This window comes from Scylla paramamosain, chromosome 10 (genome assembly GCF_035594125.1).
Source record: "Scylla paramamosain isolate STU-SP2022 chromosome 10, ASM3559412v1, whole genome shotgun sequence".
NCBI classification, from domain to species: Eukaryota; Metazoa; Arthropoda; class Malacostraca; order Decapoda; family Portunidae; genus Scylla; species Scylla paramamosain.
In genome coordinates, this window is record NC_087160.1 from 361,302 (window position 1) to 377,009 (window position 15,708).

General features: G+C 42.4%; 1 protein-coding gene across 1 annotated transcript in view; it reads right to left on the minus strand.

The window, feature by feature from the left end:
• Window positions 1–6,133, minus strand: part of LOC135104007 (glucose dehydrogenase [FAD, quinone]-like) — a 75,451-nt gene extending 69,318 nt beyond the window's left edge. The window contains 2 exon segments of the mRNA XM_064010870.1: window positions 2,269–2,454; window positions 5,996–6,133. The gene's annotated coding sequence lies outside the window, so the exon portion shown is untranslated.
• Window positions 6,134–15,708: the final 9,575 nt, after the last annotated feature.

The window sequence follows — 15,708 nt, forward strand, 5'->3', positions numbered from 1 at the left end:
AGGGCGGGAACATTAGAAACACGAGGAATGAAGACTAACCTCTCTGACGTAACTACTGCTACTACGGTACTGCCATTACTACCAATATTGCTACTAATACTACCACCACTACTACTACGATGCTATGACTACTACTACTACATACATACACCCACAACCGCCATCCCTCCCCCCTCACACACATGCGTTTCCCGCCTTGCGCTAGACATTCCGCAAGCTGGGATGTGTCCTGCCAGGTGAAGGCCAGTGAGCGTGACCTGTGCACTCAAGGATCCACCCCAGCCTGGTCCTTTCTGCCCGTGACCCGCTTTATGTGCAAGGCAGCAGCGGGGAAGGGGTCTTCCTCGCCTCACTCACCAATGAAATACTAATCTTTATTGATCAACACGTCCAATCCAGAAAGTAAACAAACAAATAAAAAGTGATTAATGAGTAAAAAAAGAAAAATAGTTGTTTATGCTAAATGTGTTAAGTATTTCTAGTGGGTCACCTGTTCACACACACACACACACACACACACACACACACACACACACACACACGATACAATATAATAAAACTACTCCGTTAATCGTTGACAATAAAAAAAATACTGAAAACAACACTGAATGAAGAAAAAATACTATTTCCTTCAAGAAAAAAATTAATCGATTACATCAGAGGAAATTCCATGAAAAAAACAAAAAAAAGCTGATTAGTCTGACGCAAACATAAAACTGATAAAAGGTAAGGAGACAAACAGAGAGACCAGAGAAAAGACAAAATCACTGCAATGGGTCACGTTTTACTCACCAAGGAAGCAAACAACTTTATCACACACACACACACACACACACACACACACACACACACACACACACACACACACACACAGAGCAAAGACTAATATTCTCAAACTTTTCAATCTGTTACTCGACAAGTCTTAACTGCCCTAGTGGAAGTTAATGGGACTTTCATGGGCGTTTTCATGATCCTAATAATAATTCAACGAAGAATCTGCATTGCCAAAGGAGAAACTTTCACGAGAACCTGACTGCTCATCTCTGTGGCCTTTGAAAACAGTCGTGGTGAGGGAACAAAGCGTTTCAGAACACGGGCCAGAGAGTGAACACACGTCATTGAGAGTCACTCCGTTCCTCCTTCCACCAGTCACGCCTCGCACTCCGACACTCGGACACTCAAACATTCAAACACTCTCGCTTCACTCGCCGGGTTTCGCGGGCTTTCTACTCCGCAGAGGGTGGGGGGGTGAGTTTTTATTCGCCACTTATCATCACTGCTACTGTTGCTGTCATCATTGTTCTTATTATTCATGATAGTCTTTGATAGCATTTTACTGGCGGTTTGATTCATACGAAGTAAAAGTTTTCCTTTCATATTTGGAAGAAAACTTGATTCTTCTTTATAATGCAACTGCCAAGCCTAACTAGTACGTTTTTTTTTGCGTTCATATAGTCAAGCTCGTTTCAATTCATATATTAACACTTTTATTAAAATTTATTCATTAAGCAACGTCTTCGATATACTACATAAACTTACTGGTTATTATACAATTAAAGCACTCTAGTAATTCTCGCCGTTCGTTGGTATTACAGGGGGTGAGGAGTACTCAACGAACCCCAAGACTCGAGCAGCGTGAAGCACCTGGGTTCATTGAGTTTCACTTCCTGGAGGCGAGTTAATGCTTCATATTCAAACACCATAAAAACACCCATCACATGACTACTGCTTCGGCCCCTGTAGAGTCATGCAACACTCCTCATAGCATCGTGTTGCATTACGTATTCAATCCAGACACTCAGCGCGGGCAAGCGGCGGCGTGGCGGCGGCTCAGCACGTGGGCACTCTCCATAAAACCCCCTTCCGACGAGTTCCCGCGGTCTCGCTAACCACCCATCCAATTGACATTCACACCTAGATCCCATAAACTCTAACATACACACACACACACGCAAACACACTGTTAGTCTGTTCTCCAGTAGCCATAAATATGTTCACATTAGGACGAGAAAACCAACAACCACATAAAAACAGGACGGTGCTACTATTTTTCTAAGCCACACGCCACTTTAAAACTACGAGTGAAAACGAGAAAACGCGGCACAACATATGTACTGGTTAAAGCTGGGGAAGTTTTCAGAAATCCCGAGCAGCTCTGACATTCAAACACGTCGAAACAAAAGTGCTTTAATGCTTCTAAGTCACACATCAAGACAAGGTACTAATTGAAAAATGTAAATAAGATCAATAAAGTGAATGACAACATACGTGTAAGCTGACGAGATCTGAAAGCTTGAAGGAGCAGCAGCTGCCTTGGGGAGAGTCGCGTGGCTCAGACTGACTGAGTGGCTGGCTGGCTTGCAAGAGTGAGATCGGGCAAGGCAGGAGAGAGCACCGAGGGGGCCGTCCTACCGCTGCACGAGGCGTGTGACCCACAGTGAGGTTGGAGCCGCACTGAAAGGGAGAACAAGTAGTGAGGTTCTGCAACAACTCTCCCTTGCCTCTTTCTCCTCCTCCTCCTCCTCCTCCTCCTCCTGCTGCTACGAGTATCACCGCTGCTCTAGACCTCCGGGACTCGACCTTGTCTACGAGTATTTAAGTCAATAAACTCACGGGAAGGAGGCCGATGTCTTTGGTCACTGAGTCTGAAGTGTGAATATATAAACATTTTTTCTCGAGCCCCGCCTCACCACGACCTACATACTTACTGCTGTAAGTGACAACCAAACCGGTCCCAGTCGTGAAAGAGATGGGCCGTATAATATTTAATAAGTTGCTTGCACCGCCATTTGTCTTCCTCCACCCAGAAAAAGTGCGAGAGAAAAAACACACACACACACACACACACACACACACACACACACACACAATTTCTGTCGCGTGTCTCGTATATCCTGCCCAATCAGCACACCAACATCTCTGCCCCCCTCTCCCTTCAGCAAGATAGGAAGACCAAGTTTATTATTTTTTGAAGCCTGCCTTTACCCTCTCTCTCTCTCTCTCTCTCTCTCTCTCTCTCTCTCTCTCTCTCTCTCTCTCTCTCTCTCTCTCTCTCTCTCTTGCATTCTAGCGGAGAAAACAAGAATAGGCGCGACGGAACGGGATAACATTTTCGATGAGTAATGTGGGATGGGGACAGAGAGGGAGGGAGGCTTCTGTCAGGTCATGTTACCTGTCTGGAGTCTCACAGGTGTTGCGATTTACCTCTAAAACGGAAATTTACTTATTATTAGTAATAAAAGTGTTGTTATTGTTATTGTTGTTGTTGTTGTCGTCATCAGCACCATTATCATCACCATCAGTTATTTCATAATTATTATCATAATAATCACTTGATAATTGCTGCTGGTGCTGGTGCTGCTGCTGCTGCTGCTGCTGCTGCTGCTACTACTACTACTACTAGTACTACTTTCAGTTCTACTACTACTACTACTAACTATAATTACTGCTGTTCCTTTAGCTGTTGCTGCTGCTCCTACTGGCCTATCACAAGTATTACTACTACCCTCATTATTACTACCATCCCCACCACCACCACCACCACCACTATACACAACTTTTTCGACCATTACAATTCCCTTGGGTTGCAACAGTTACGACATACAATATCCAAACCTATAATTTCAGCTCTTACGGCATATAACAAATGAACCAAGATCACTGCCATAAAAGTAGTAGTAGTAGTAGTAGTAGTAGTAGTAGTAATAATAATAATAGTAGTAGTAGTAGCAGCAGCAGCAGCAGCAGCACACAACCTAAATATTTCCAATATGTAATTCATAATCAGAATCATACACCACAAAACCACTACCACCAGCACCACCACCACCACCAGCTTCTTTTCCTCCCTTCCAGCTTCTCACATTATCAGCCTCTCGACCCCCGTCCCTGCCTCTCCCTGCTCCTCGTGTCACCAACAGCGGCCAGCCTATCCCCGTGTCAAGGAGAGGTTACGTGCAATACGCCACGTTCAGGTAAATACGAGGCTAGGGGAAGGGTTAGCTGAGTACGTGTGGTAAGGTGTGTCTGTGTGTGTGTGTGTGTGTGTGTGTGTGTGTGGTGGCCCCGTTGTGAAAGTTATCTAGGTGTCCGTGTGTCCGTGTGTGTGTGTGTGTGTCTCTCTCTCTCTCTCTCTCTCTCTCTCTCTCTCTCTCTCTCTCTCTCTCTCTCTCTCTCTCTCATAATATTTTCCTTAAATTCTTGTTTTCTTCTTTGTTTCTTTTAATCTCTCTCTCTCTCTCTCTCTCTCTCTCTCTCTCTCTCTCTCTCTCTCTCTCTCTCTCTCTCTCTCTCTCTCTCGTAATGTTTTCCTTAAATCCTTGTTTTCTTTGTTTCCCTTAATCTCTCTCTCTCTCTCTCTCTCTCTCTCTCTCTCTCTCTCTCTCTCTCTCTCTCTCTCTCTCTCTCTCTCTCTCTCTCTCGTATTTTCCTTAAATCCTTGTTTTCTTTCAGTTTCCTTTAATTCCCCCCCCCTCTCTCTCTCTCTCTCTCTCTCTCTCTCTCTCTCTCTCTCTCTCTCTCTCTCTCTCTCTCTCTCTCTCTCTCTCTCTCTCTCTCCCCTTCTTACGCATCGCTCTTCCGTGTACAAACTCTCCTTGAGTCCTCCCTTCTCACTTCGCTCACTCTCCCTTACTTTCACCGCCTCTTAACCTGTTCTCTCCCTTCATCCCTCCCTCTCACTCTCTCTCCGGCGGGCAGCACACTCGCCCCAATGGAATGAGGACCTATGCGCCGGGACCACCTAAACCCTATATTCAGGAAGTCCTATAGAAGGCGGGTCCCCACAAGTCCCTCCCAGTCCCTTCCAGCCCTTCGCTCTCACTTCCAACCGGTTCGTAAAGGATTGAAACTCCCGACCGACTGACCAACTGACTGAGTAGCCTTGCTTTGCTTTGCCTTGTCTCTTCCTCCTCCTCCTCCTCCTCCTCCTCCTCTTGTTGCTGAAGGAATATTTACGCGTAATCTGATAACCAAGTATGCGTGTCCCTGTGAAGTTCAACAAGCATCTTTATTTTTTTCTTTCTTTTCTTCGCTGTGCATATAGGAAGTTGCTTTCTATTTGTATCTCTCGTCTCTTTTTCTCTTTAATTGTTTTCCGGATGTTTTTTTCTTTTTGTGTTGTTGTAAGATGACATGCGTTTAAATAAGAAGCAGAAAGAGAGAGGCAGGGAGGGAGGGACAAAAAATACATAATGGTCAGCAGACATGAAAGCCTTTGCAAAATTAATTGAGTTGTGGCGTCGCAACAAGGTCACTGCCACCTAGAATAAACACAAAGGAACGCAAAGGATGAACAAACAACAGCAGCATTATCAACTCTAACGAGGCTGTTCGTGGTTTTGATTATGCAGAGTTATGGTAGTACTTGTTGACACTGAGAATCTAATTTTCTCCACATTCGCAAAGCAGAAAAGTATAATGAAGTTACTGTAATCAAACTGTCAATCGTATTTGGTACTTGACAACTTGTGAAAAATTAGTACTATTGAAAAATACGAGTAATGTTAAGTAGAATATGAATAATATTAGTAAAAATCCTACAGAATGCAGGAGCAAATATAAGTTAACTTGTGATAAATAATAAAAACGAATAAAGTCATGGAAAACCTAAAGAAAATGAGAAAAATGAAAAAAAATGAAAATAAACTTCTAAGAAATTGATAAACTTACAGCAAACATGAGTAAGAGTGAGTAAACTTACAGAAAAAAATAATAGCAAACTTGTGGAAGATACGAGCACGCTGCGGCAAATACAAGTAAAAATATAGAAGATAAGTAAGTAAACATATGGAAAGTATAAATAAACAACACAACATCACTCAAGCTTACCCGCGCCTCTTCAGTGCCGGAACTGATAAAAGACAGCGGCACAGACTGAAATCCCTGGACAAACACAAGCCAGCGGAGCAAAGAAAGAAAATATGTACACGCGCACACAGCGAAAGTTTCAATCCCACGAGATAAGAATTGAGCAAAAGCAAATGGATCGAAATACCTGACGCCTGCAAAGTGGACCAGAGTGAAGTATAGGTGGAGTGGAGGTGGATGCGCACGTGCAGGTGGAGGAGGTGGAGAAGATGGATGACAACTGGCTGGAAAGTGGCCGGGCGATGTATGGGTGTGTCGAAATGAGTCGTGTTTCCAGCTTCAGAGTAATGGTTCGAGCTTACAAGTCTTAATTAAGTTTCGGATAAATGAAGTACGTGAAATACAAAAAATAGAAGGAGTACCAGCCATAATTTCACATCAAGTAGCGCAGTTTATGAAGAACCTACCCCCGGAATCCAATGCAATGTTAAGAAATGGGATTCTTTCAGCGTTTCGAAGCTTCGGTTGCTCTCTCATCCCAGCTTGAGCATGTAATGAGGATGGTGTTGATGGTCGAGAAGATGCTGATGGTTGTGCATGGTGGTGGTGGTGGTGGTAGTGGTGGTGATAATAAGTGGTAATAAAGCTAAGCGTGCTAACTCCTACACCACCAAATGGACTAATCATTATCAATATTATTAGTAGTATTAGTAAGTTAGGTTAGGTTAGTTACTTATTTAGTTAGTTAATCAATTACTTAACCAGTTAATAGTAGTAGTTGCAGTACTAGTAGTAGGATGCCCACTTTAAATTTCTCTTTTCTTTTCCCCATTCAATTCCATTCCAGGATCTCTCTCCCCCCACGCCCCCCCCCCGTCTCTCTCTCTCTCTCTCTCTCTCTCTCTCTCTCTCTCTCTCTCTCTCTCTCTCTCTCTTTCTTTCTTTTTCTCTCTCTCTGCCTATGCTACTTGTCTAGGAAATGGCTGATCAAAACATATATACGTAATGTTACTTCACATAAATCCAGCGAAGTGGAAAGCTGTGCGCACTCCTTGTGATCACCAGCGCGAGCCTTCTTGATTGTAAAATATTGCTTGTACATACTTGCCTCCGTTAGACCAGAAAAAGAGAGAGAGAGAGAGAGAGAGAGAGAGAGAGAGAGAGAGAGAGAGAGAGAGAGAGAGAGAGAGAGAGAGAGAGAGAGAGAGAGAGAGAGGAAAAAAATAATAATAAAAGGTTCAGGTGGAGCAATTTGATTCATAGTCGAAAGCACACTCCATTTAGTGATACATGTACTGCAGAGAAATTTAAGAATGAAACGATTTCCTATGCTCTTTTTGCTTTCCATGCGACGCTCCGGTAAGATGGCCGTAAGCACTTGGTGTGACAGGAAGCGCCACCACCACCACCTCGTCGTCTTGCCGCGTCTTGACAGCGGAAAAGACTCTCGTTCCTTTCTTCCCGCCCAGTGAATGAGTATTGTCAAAGCTTTCTACCGTGTGAAACTTTCGGGTGAGGTGCTACAGGCCTGCCCTCCACGCCCCTAATCTTAGGGGCTGGTGAGGCAGCAAGACAAGTTTCCGTAAGTGCAACACAGCGTTAGGGGTGAGAAGCTAATTTCTCTTGAGCATAATTTCTCTTCGATTTACAGAGAACATAAGCATATGTTAAATTTTCCTTCAGCAGAATTTATTGAGTAGATATTGGCGGCTTGTGGATCTGTTCTTGTTGTGCCTTGAAGTCTGTCAGTCACTCAGTCGTTCAATCAGTCGGACAAGCAGTCGGTCAATCAAGTCTTGAGTCATCGCTTTGTTTACCTTCAGGCTGTGGAACCATGAAAACTTTTGAATAAACAAACTGCATGTCTCACCACCCATAACAGCAGCCACTGGAAACACCGGCTGACGATTTATTGAGTAGACAAGCGCCATGTGGACCTTCTGATCTTGCCAACCCTTGAAATCAGTCAGTCAGTCAGTCAGTCAGTGGGTCAATCAAGTCTTTGTTTACCTTTAACCTTTGCATCTACGAACAACGGGAAACATTTTGACAAACTACTAGATTCGTCAATCTCAAGACGAAGCACAGGAAACACCAGCTGACGATCGAGTCCCTGAAGTGATCCAAGACGTGTGGCAAGGCATGACGGGTCGTGGCATGTCCTGCATCCCGCCTCAGTTCCAATATGTACACATCACGTCATCTAGGCCTCAGCCATTTCCGCCCCTCTCTTACAATGTCTGACCTGTCGCTAAGCACGTAAGCAACATACTTTCACGGTAGCTTAAGTGTAACTACAACTGAACTTTTCCTGTATACTTGCTGCATCTCCATTCACTTTCTGCCTCCTCACATCAAGTTGTCTATCCTACAACAGTTTCTTTCCCTTATCGTGCCAGCACCATACTTTCATTGTATTGTATTGTAGTTCATAGAGAACTACAATACGACTGAACACTTCTTACTAAATACATTCCCATTCAGTTCCTGTCCCTACATTCAAGTCATTCACCCTACAGCTGTTTCTCTCCCTTAGCGTGCCAGAAAAGACGAACCATACTTTCACTGCAGCTAATCTTACCGAACTGCGACTAAACACTTTTCACTTGTAGCATATCATTTGAGTTCCATGTTTTCTCCCACCCTATGACTGTTTCCTTCCCCTTTCCCATAGTATACCACAGCTTACCGTACCGAACTAAGACTAAACACAACATTACCAGCGTGTCCCTTCAGTTCCTCCCCATATACATCGCCATCTATCCTACAACTGTTTCTTTCTCTTAGCGTGCCAGAAATCACGTAAGCACTAAAAGACTAAAGACATTTTGATAAACTTAGATTTATTAAAAAACGAGATAGGAAGGAACTGGTTCTCAACAGAGTGGTAGTTGAATGGAGTAGACTCAGTAATCAGATTGTTAGTACCGAATCATAAGGGAGCTTTAAAAGATCAGATAAATTAATGGATGAGGATGATAGGTGGAAATAGGTAGGCGTGTTTCATAGAGGGACTGCCACGTATAGGCCTGATGGTTTCTTGCAGTTTTCCTTATTTTCTAGTGCTCTTTTATTTTTATCTTACATGCAGCATTTTCATTAAGCTCCTCCCCTGCACATCAAGTCATTTATCGTATAACTACTTCTTCCTTTCTCTTAGCCAGCCAGAAAGCACAAGCATCCCATCCTCTCAGTAGCCAACCCATAAACTCATCTCACACGGCTCACCACGGGCGGAGATGAATCAAGTGATTAGCGCTGCAACATCGGGGCCTTGGGAGGAAGAGAGAGGCGAGGCGAGGAGAGGAGAGAATTGGCAAGGAGGAGGCATCTTGGTGTGGCTCTCTCGACGCCCTAAATGGAAAGGCCAGGTCACCGGGACACGCAGAACTCTCCCCCTTGAACTTGAAATGACCAAGTTCTAACTTTCTTTTTCAGCTTTCGAGCTAATGTATTAATTTGAGGCACTAAAAGTAGAGGAAAAAAAATAACTGAGACTAACTTTCGAGGTAATGAATGAACACGATGCACTAATTTAGAATGGAAATCATAATGAAGAGACATTCACTATCAAAATTATGAAATAAGACAGTACACAATAAAAAAAAATGAAAATATATAATTTTGAGATACCCTTTTAAACTTTCGGAATGACAAACTAATATAAAATAAAATAAGCCAATAAAGAGATAATACATGAACACGATGCAGTAATAAAGAAAGGCAATGATAATTAAGAGGCATTAACTATCGTATTCATGAATTAAGACAGTGTACTAAAAAGAAGAAAAAAAAGCATAAATAAAAATAAATAAATTATGAGGCATCCTTTTAAACTTTCGAAAATGACACACTAATCTAGAACAAAATAAATAAAGAAAAAAAGTAATTATAAAAACACTTTTGAGACTAAATAATCACACACACACACACACACACACACACACACACACACACACACACACACACACACACACACACACACACACGCACACACAAAAGAAAATAAATACCAGACATTCATTTCCTTAAAGTTTCAGAACATTAAACTTAAAATCAAGTACCACTTCAAAACAAGGAAAATAGTAATTACGAAACATTTTATCTCACGGCCCAGAAACAATGCAAAGGAACAGAATGTGACGTGCAGGTAGGTGGATAAGAAGAGGAACAGAGAGGAATGGAAAAGTAGGAAACAAAACAAAGGGGAACAGAAGGGAAAGAGAACAGAGAAGGAAGAACAGAAAGGAAGGACATCAGAAGAGGAACAGAGGAGGATGAAAAAAGAGAGAACAGAATAAAGGAGAAAAAAAAGGGAAGGGGAACGAAACAAAAAGACGAACAAGAGAGAAGATCAGAAGAGGAACAGAAGGGAAAGAAAAAGAGGGAATTTAGTAAGGGAGAAGAAAATAGGCAATGAAGAAGAAAGGAAATGAGAAAGGGAGAAAAAGAGAAGAAATAGAGGAGGAAGGAAGAAAAGGAAGAAAGTGAGGAGAGAGGGAGAAATAAGAAAGGAGGAAGGCAGTGAAGAAAATAGACAATGAAGAAGGAAGAAAATGAGAAAGGGAGAAAAAAGGGAGAAGAAAGAGATGAGGAAGGGAGAAAAGGAAGTGAGGAGAAAGGGAGAAATAAAAAAGGAAGAAGGCAGTAAAGAAAATAGACAACGAAGAAGGAAGGAAATGAGAAAGGGAGAAAACAGAGACGAGAAGAAAGAGAGGAGGAAGGAGGTGAAGAAGGAAGTTAAAAGAAAGAGATTAGGTAGAGAGGAGGCGGAAAGGAGGAAGGCAAGTTTTTTTCCTAATATACAATTGGAAAACTTTCTTCTCTGTACCCTACACACGATGAGGACCCCTTGCTTTTATTTATTACGAGTTTCCCCTTGAGATGGGTACGCGGCGGGAACTTCCTGGTGTTTTTAGGTATGAGGAAAGGGACGCGAGCCTACTGTTGTTTGTTTTGGTGGTGGTGATGATGGTGGTGTTGGTGGTAGAATAATAATGAGGAGGAGGAGGAGGAGGAGGAGGAGGAGGAGGAGGAGGAGAAAAAGAATGATAATAATAATAAGAAGAAGAAATTTGCAGATGCAGCAGCAGCAGCAGCAGTAGTAGTAGTAGTAGTAGTAGTAGTAGTAGTAGTAGTAGTAGTAGTAGTAGTAGTAGCACTACCACCACGATCACCACCACCATCATTACCATCACCAACAACAATAACAACAACAACAACAACAACAACAACAACAACAATAACAACAACAACAACAACAACGACGACGACGACGACGACGACATCAAGAACAAACCCACAAACATCATAAAACAAAAGAAAAACACACCTAACATTCCTACCGACCCACGAACTCATTATCTTCAAAACACCAGTTAACTTTCCGCATCGCTTGACTTGCCTGCTTATCATCTGAAGCGCGGCTGTGTTTCGCTAAACGCGCCCCGGGAGACACTTTGGTTGTGCTACATTCGCGTTTGTGTTCCAGAGTGTCCGTGTGACAGACGAAGCTAGGAGAGAGAAGGCAAGAGCAGGACGGAGAGGGTCGGGACTGGACTAGGCGGCGGAGCGTGACCTGTCTTAGCAAGGGCGGAGTGAGCGAGAGTAGCTCTGATACTCCTGTTAATGAGAGAGACAGAGAGAGAGAGAGAGAGAGAGAGAGAGAGAGAGAGAGAGAGAGAGAGAGAGAGAGAGAGAGAGAGAGGGAAAATACTAGACTAGTCCTATTTTCAGCGCCTGGTTGTGGTTTGAAATAGAAGAGTGGGCTGGTTTTCGGTCTCTCTCTCTCTCTCTCTCTCTCTCTCTCTCTCTCTCTCTCTCTCTCTCTCTCTCTCTCTCTCTCTCTGATAATATTCCCAAATTCTTGTTTTTTCACTTAGTTTCTTCTAGTTTTCTTCCCCCTCCCCCCACTCTCTCTCTCTCTCTCTCTCTCTCTCTCTCTCTCTCTCTCTTAGAAGGAAATTCTAATCCTTCGCAAGACGTAATGGAAGAATAAATAAATGAGAAACAAAAGATGGAAAGAGAGAGAGAGAGAGAGAGAGAGAGAGAGAGAGAGAGAGAGAGAGAGAGAGAGAGAGAGAGAGAGAGAGAGAGAGAGAGAGAGAGAGAAAGCATGGATGAAAGGAAACAAAGAAGGAAGAAAGGAGTGAAACAATTAAACAAACAAATAAATAAATAAGCAGAAAAGAGGAATGGAAAAAAACGAATGAAAGTAGGAAAGAAAAGAAAGAAAGAAGTAAAAAACAAGAAAGACTGACTTAATAAATAAATACATAAAGAGGCAAAGATATTAAAATAAATACATGCATATTTATTTGCCTTGCCTTCCTACACGTTCCTTTATTTTCTTTTTAATCATTTTCCTCTTCTCTCTTTCTCTCTTCTCTGTTCTCTCTTCAGTGGCCACATATTATTCTTATCTGCCTCCTCCCTTCCTGGGGGATCACCATTTTTAACAGTGTAAATACTAGCACAAAAAAAAAGGAAGAGAGAAGGATTAGACTTTCCTTCTAAGAGAGAGAGAGAGAGAGAGAGAGAGAGAGAGAGAGAGAGAGAGAGAGAGAGAGAGAGAGAGAGAGAGAGAGAGAGAAAGTAGGTGCCTTCCAATAATATTATTTTGAATTCTCTCTCTCTCTCTCTCTCTCTCTCTCTCTCTCTCTCTCTCTCTCTCTCTCTCTCTCTCTCTCTCTCTCTCTCTCTCTCCGTTAGGTGCAATCCTCTGTACATTTCCTTCCTCATTCCTTTCCTCTCATGGCTCCTTTTTTAACACAATTTGCATCTTCGTGTTGCTTCCTTCACACTTATTTACCAGTCGTTCATTTTCTCTTTCGCTGGCATGCAAGTATTTCTCCTCCATAAGTTCCCCCTCGCCTCGGTTTGCTATTACCGCTAGTGTCTTTGGAGATAAATTAACAAGACTCGCGTCCATTCATCTTAAAAGAGGGAGTAACAGAAACATGAGCCAGGCAAGAACAATTGTAATACTGAGAGATTGAGAGCGCACAGTTTCTCTCTCTCTCTCTCTCTCTCTCTCTCTCTCTCTCTCTCTCTCTCTCTCTCTCTCTCTCTCTCTCTCTCTCTCTCTCTCTCTCTCCTCACTTCAAATTTACTGCTGTGAAAACATGAGAGAGAGAGAGAGAGAGAGAGAGAGAGAGAGAGAGAGAGAGAGAGAGAGAGAGAGAGAGAGAGAGAGAGAGAGAGAGAGAGAGAGAGAGAGAGAGAGAGAGAGAGAGAGAGAGAGAGAGAGAGAGAGAGAGAGAGAGAGAGAGAGAGAGTAGGAAAAGTAAAACAGCGTTGATGATAGCAGCAAAGAATTAAAAGTGTATCACTTATTAGTGAAAAAAAATCTGCAGAGAGAGTGAGAGAGAGAGAGAGAGAGAGACTAATACTCAGGTCAGAGTATTCGAAAACCTACGATGCAAAATTCTTCTCCCCGCGTGAGGGTGAAGGGTGTCACAGGGGAGGACTGAGTGAACAATGCTGTGGCAGAATAGGTAAAGACTTATGACCTCCTCCCCAGTGTAGGAGATAGCACAACCATATTTTTTCTTATCACTGCAAAATATTCGCTATCCCTAACATTTTTCTCCACAACCATCCTCTCCCCACTTCAGATAACCTAATGAGTAATAATAATAAAAAATAAAAAAAAACATGGTTGTGCTTTGTTATTCCTACGTATTTACAAGACCTGCTTTATAAGAATGGCCGCAGCCGAAGCCGAAGGCCGAAGCTAAGTAAACATAACTCATTAATTCCATAAACGCTTAAAAACGGAGAGAAATTACAGGACCAAACACTTACACACATTTCTCAACCTCCTCTCGAGACGGCAAGAAGGCAAACACTAAATTATTAATGCCAACAACACGAGGAGCGAAATATTGATGTTTCCTTTCCACATTCTGCCTAAGAAAACAAATTACAAATGGGCGTCACCTTTCCACTCTTCCTCTACTTACGTTGTGTTTCCTTTACTTTCCTTCGTCGTCCTTTGTGTTTCTGCTTTCATCACTTTCCTCATTTCCTTTTTCATCCAACACAAGCATTTCTCACTTTCTTTCATTAGCTTTCAATGTTTGCCCCTTCATAGGAGCGGCGAAGTGTGCTGGCAGAGGAATGAGAGAAAGGGAGAGGCTGAATGAAGCTCAAGGAAGTTTCAGTGGGTAGAGTCAAAACAAGCGCCAGAAGTCAGAGATTATATAACACTGGCCCGTATTTTTTAACCCTCTGTCCTCTCACCACATTTACAAAGAAAAGAAAAATGACCAGTGGGGTAAAAGGAAAAAAAAACTCAAAAAACTATCCATAAAAAACGTATTCTTAAAAAAGGGTATTCTTTCAAAAAACACATTCTTGAAAAAAATATTCATAAAAAAGCATATTTTTAAAACAATTTGTTCTCTCACCAGTTCTACAAAGACTACAGAGACGACCAGTAGGATTTTTATGGGCACTTTTTCCCACTGAAGATACGGAACGCTTGTCTCACCATCACTAGAAACAGAAAAACACCAAAAAAACTGTTACTATACCCTGTTAAAAGTAGTTAAGAAAAGTTTATGAATACAGATTATTATGATGAATGAGTATATACAAGGTGAAGTAAGGATAACGCCACGACGATACAAGGAAATGCTGATTGAGAGAGGAAGTACTTTAGGTCAAAAAGAGTATGGTTAAATCACCGAAAAGTTTGGAAATACTCAATGTTAAGTGAGTATACGATAAAGTAACGATGATAACGCGATAATACATGGAAAGGTGACTCGGAAAGGAAATAGTTTACCGTACAAGAGAATGGTTAAAGCAAGTATAGGACGCAGACTTGAAGGAAAGGTGATAGAAGGACGATGAAGGGAAGTTTATGAAACATTACGTTGGGGGAAGAAGGCGATGAGGAAAGAGGAAAGGAGGGAGGGAGGGAGGGGCTGATTTAAAATGAACTGCTTGACTTGATAATTAGGTAGCAAGTGTTGTGTTGAACAAGACCTTTTTTCATGCTTTGATGCGCGTCACTTTCAAAATTGCACATACATGACATTATATATCCTTAATTTTAACTCGTTGCGAGGGTGCATAATAAGATACATAAATAAGCGTGAATAAGAGAGAGAGAGAGAGAGAGAGAGAGAGAGAGAGAGAGAGAGAGAGAGAGAGAGAGAGAGAGAGAGAGAGAGAGAGAGAGAGAGAGAGAGAGAGAGAGAAAGGTTCTGTCCCTACTACTTTCCTCTGCGTCATAATTATCGTACACTTCCTTCCACAATGAATGTAGGATCGCCATGCATAGACGGCTTTTCGCAGCTTCCCTTACTTTCTTACGTTCTTATCACTGTAGGTATGAACGATTTTTCCGTCTACCTTTAAACCACAAAGCTAATTTCGATAAGTCTTCCTTTTATTTTCACTTCTGAGTGCGAGTATCATCCCTCGATCCTCGGGGCGTGAGTAGGGGCGGCAGTGACACGCGTCGACAGCCAATTGGCGGATTGCAGCAAAAAAGAACACAAAAAACGAGATGTCGGTCTGCTGTGCCGCCGCGATGACGTGCGGAATTACACGCGTGTATTGTTCCTCTGAGCGGTGAGCGGCGCGCGGGAGTCAAAGGTTACGACATTTGAAGAGAAGTATAGTGATTGTGTGTGTGTGTGTATTCGCGCCTGATATAAGTAAATTCATGCTGTCTTCATAGATATCAAGTTTTTTTCTTGCCCAACTTACAGTAGTTTCACTCACAGATGCTATATTTATCTATTTATCTACCTATCTATTCATGAGTCCGTCAGTGTGTCTATCTATTTTCTATCTATTTATCCTTCAGTCTGTTTGTGTGTCCATCTATCAGTCTGTATCTGCAATCTGTTATAAAAATTTCCTCCCGAGCTGACGGCCATCATA